This window comes from Octodon degus, unplaced genomic scaffold (assembly GCF_000260255.1).
Source record: "Octodon degus isolate 3935 unplaced genomic scaffold, OctDeg1.0 scaffold00166, whole genome shotgun sequence".
NCBI lineage: Eukaryota > Metazoa > Chordata > Mammalia > Rodentia > Octodontidae > Octodon > Octodon degus.
Window position 1 is genome coordinate 2,625,774 of NW_004524742.1, and position 4,528 is coordinate 2,630,301.

A 4,528-nucleotide genomic window follows, 5' to 3' on the forward strand; every position below is an offset into this window, starting at 1 on the left:
GGACCTGGGCTAGGACTGCGTCTGGGGGTTCCCGGACACGGCAGAAATTCCTACTCGGTGGGCGGGGTGGGGAGGTACTGCGGAGTGGTGGGGGGTGGCCCAAGGGGGTGCGAAAGGGTCCGGCCCAAGCTGCGCCTGGGCTGGGACCAGTCCCAGCCCAGGCACAGCGTATCAGGAAGCTCTCCGCACACTCACCTGACCTGGGCTAGGGCTGGGTCTGGGGGCTCCAGGAACTCGGCAGAAATTCCTACTGGGCGCCGGGGGGCGCGGGGGAGGTACTGCGGAGTGGTGGGGGCAGCCCATGGGGGTGGGAGAGGGTCCGGCCCACGCTGCACCTGGGCTGGGACTGGTCCCGCAGGCGCAGGGTAGCAGGAAGCTCTCCGCAGCACATCCCATTCTTAATTAATTGAGAAGGTAGGGTTATGGGACAGACACAAATGAAGAATCTCCTATACAAAGAAGGTATCCCTGAAGTACAGAATTTTCCTAGAGAAACTTTATGCTAGTGATATACTACCTACTAGAAAAACTCACAAGGATCATCACAGAAATCAAAATAAATTTTTAAATAGAAAATTTCCAAAAACAAAAAAAGTTTAAAAAAAGTCACTGGGGAGTTGGCTCAGTGGCATAAGTGCTTCCCTGGCAAGCACAAGGGCCTGAGGGAACAAAATGCAATCTCAAATCCCCAGCTCACCCAAAGAAAATCCAACAGATACTGATATAAAAGAAATTAGAAGTCACACACCTATAATTTCTTAAATGATAGCAACCAAAGTAAAGAAATAACTCCTGGAAGTGACAGAAGAAATCATATCAGAAATACTCTGTCATGTAAAAAATGAAATAACAACCATAGTGCAAGAATTGCTCAGCATATATAAAGAAATCATAGATACAAAATTGAGAAGCATAAAAGGATAGAAACCTTGAATGAACAACATAGGAAATAATTAGACTGCATGAAGCAGATTCAAAGATATCCAGGAAATTAACAATTTCATTTAAAACTAGAAAAATACTTGAGCAAAACTGAAGATAGACTTTTACACACTGAGGACAGCATTGCAGCTAAACACTTACAAAAGGAAAGAGCTCTTAAAAATAAAAAGGAACCAAGAAATAATAGTTCAAGAGTTATAAGATGATGGAAAGGAAAACAATATAAGACTGACATGTGAACAAAAGATGAGTCAGTACAAATGACATAAAAATATTATTTGCAGAAGTAGTGGCAGAAAATTTCCCAAACAAGGGAAAAGAATATGACTTAGACATAAGTGAAACATATAAAACTCCAATTAGCTACAACCAAAATAAATCTACACCCTGACATAGAATAATCATGATTCCAGAAATTCATCACAAGACCAGACAAATAAAACCTATGGGAGGTGTGCCTTCTCCCCTTGGCCACTGCTGCTTCCTCCTTCTGCTGCTCCTGGTGCTGCTTGTGTGCTCATTTGGTGTGGAACTTGCACCTCTTTTGTGAAGCAGTAGCTAAGAAGATGTGGGCATTCACTATGGCCAATGAAAAGCCCAAAGAAGGAGTCAAGACTAAGAACAAAGATCAAATTAATTTGAAGGTGGTGGGGCAACATGGTTCTGTAGTGCACTTTAAGATTAAGAGACATACACCACTTTGTAAACTCATGAAAGCCTATTGTGAATGACAGGGTTTGTCAATGAGGCAGATCAAATTCTAATTTGATGGACAGCCAATCAACGAAACAGACACACCTGCACAGCTGGGATTGGAGGAAGAAGATTCAACTGAGGTGTTCCAGCAAAAGACAGGAGGGGTCTACTAAAAGGGAAACTGCAACTACTCCAGAACTCTGTTCTTACAGACCAGGAATCATTAGCCAGGGTTATTAGACCAGAAAGAGAAACAAATGAAATAAGGATAGGACATGAAAAAGTTAAATTATCATTATTCACAGAAGACATGATAGTGTACATGGAAGACCACAAAATCTCCGTCACTAAGGTCCAGCCAGATAGCTCACTGGATTAAAGTGCCTGCTTAGGCAGATGCAAGACCTGGTGTGCCACGCTGGCCCTGCCCTTGATATGTGCTCCAAAGGTGATTGAGACTGGGAGTGATGGTGAGTGCCTGTAATCCCAGAGCTTGGAAGGCTGAAAACAAGAGAATCCCTACAAGTCCGATCTGTGTAGTGAGACCCTGTAGACCTTGTACTAAATATATAATAAAAAATAAAAATAAATTTTAAAAAATCTGTCACTAAACTTCCAGATTTAATAACCAAATTCAGTAACCTAGCTAGATACCAAGTCAACACTCAAAAATCAATAGTATTCCTGTAAAGGAATGACAAACTCACTGAGAGAAAATTTAGAGAAACCATACTCCTTACAATAGTATCCAAAAAATGAAATACTTAGGAATAAATCTAACAAACAAAATAAAATATCTATACATTGAAAATTGCAGTAAGTAAAAAACATAGATTGAAAAGGATTTCAGGAAAATGAAAGATATTACACGTTCATGGATAGGAAGAGCCAACATACTGAAAATGGCCATATCCTTAAAAGTGTTATAAAGATTTAATACAATCCCAAGTAAAATAACATTAGCATACATCACAGAGCTAGAGAAAACATTCCTAAAATTTATCTGGAACCAGAAAAGATCTGGAATAGCAAAGGCAATCCTGGTCACCGAAGGCAAGGCAGGAGGCACTGCAATCCCTGACTTGCAATCCTACTACAAAGCTACTATGATAAAATCAGCACTAGCAAAGAGGAAACATGAGGATGTGAGCATTGATGGACAAGATTAAGAAGTACAGATACAACTACAAACAACTCAGCCTCCTTTACTTTAACAAGGGCACCATACATATTCATTGGAAGATATTTTAATAAATAAAGCTGAGAAAACTGGCTTTCCACATGCTGAAGACTAAAACTAGAGCCATGTCTATCACCATGCACTAAACTAAACTCAAAATGTATGAAAGATCTAAACGTTAAAACAGAAGCACTCAGCCTACAGGAGATGTTACATACAAATCTTGAAGACTTGGAGTGAAAAGAAAACCAACCAACTGGAAAAAAATTCAAAACAAAAAAATATAAAATTTTCAGTTTTTCTTTAGAACCGATTCTCTTTCTTCATTTATGAATATGAAAAAGGATTAGTTATGATTACCAAAGACCCTCAGTACCAGCAGATGTAGTTCTGCCTCAGCATGCTTCATTTAATGTATATTATTGATTCATTACGATTGCACCCACAGCAAACAGAATATCTTATGCCTGAACATACCTTACCTAACACATTTGCTCCATAATCCATACCATAGCCTGTGCTCAGGAACACTAGGCAGCATTTAAAATGTCTGGAAAGCATTTTTAAAAGAGCAAGATCACCAAAACCCCCCAAAATTAAATTAATAAGGCACTAAATAGAAAACACAAAGGACACTTGTTTATAGTAAGAGCACTGAAACAAGTTGTCCTAGGTTGGTTTAGAATGGGTGATTGGTGACTCAAAGCTTATGCTCCACTTTAAATGTTCACAAATGCCTGGAAAGCCTAGCGTCTATTCAAATAAATGTTAATATGACATATCTGCAAATATGGGAATCTATGACTAATGAGGTTTACCTGATTCTAATGGTCCTTGTTACTTCTCTAGGTATTATAGTATGCTTCCTGGATAGTACTCCACTGGACTATGAAATACTGCATTCATTTCTTGAATTTAAATGAACATGAAATTCTACTTAAATGTACTTGAAGAATCAGTGTTCTAGGGAATGACCCTGTGGAAATGCTGGCTTTGATAATCTCCCTCCAGTTCCCTCTTGTAGATCGTTTTTCTGCTGTTGAAACAAAATAAATCTATTTCTTTTTATAACAGTATGTGAGGTATTTTAAATAAGCTAAATAGTCATTATAATTGTCCTTCAGTGGATTACCAAATATTTTATATTTTATTGTGCATGATGGTATTACTTTTTAAGATTATAAGGTCAGGTTTTTTTTTTCTTTTTTGCGGTACCAGGGATTGAACTCAGGACCCTGTGCTTGCCAGGCTTATTCCATTGAGCTATCTCCCTAGCCTATAAGTTCAGTTATCACAAAGAATGTGCCTAATTTTTAATTAATTAATTAATTAATTAATTAATTGATACAGGTTCTTGCTATGCAGCTTGGATTCATAGTGATCCTCCTGATACAACCTCTCCATTGCTGGAATTATAGGCACACACAACACCACCAGTTTCGGTGGCCATTATGGTGCCCCTGGGATTCCCTATGCCAGCATGGTATCAAGGATCAGACCTAGGTCATTAAACTTGCCAGGGAGGCACTTGAACTGCTGAACTTTCTCCTCAGCCCCAAAGAATGTTTCTTATTGTGTAGTGTACATAATAAATAGTTCCTTGTATTATGTATTTCATTGATATTTAAGAAATGAAAATGACCCCCTATTAAAAATTTTAGCCAACTGCCTCACTGGTGAAGAAATTCTACTTAGGCAAGGGCAAGATCC

The 4,528-nt window shown here is 38.9% G+C and overlaps 1 pseudogene; it reads left to right on the top strand.

The window, feature by feature from the left end:
* The first annotated feature begins 1,523 nt into the window (after positions 1-1,523).
* On the top strand, positions 1,524-1,811 carry LOC105743780 (annotated as a pseudogene).
* The last annotated feature ends 2,717 nt before the right edge of the window (positions 1,812-4,528 follow it).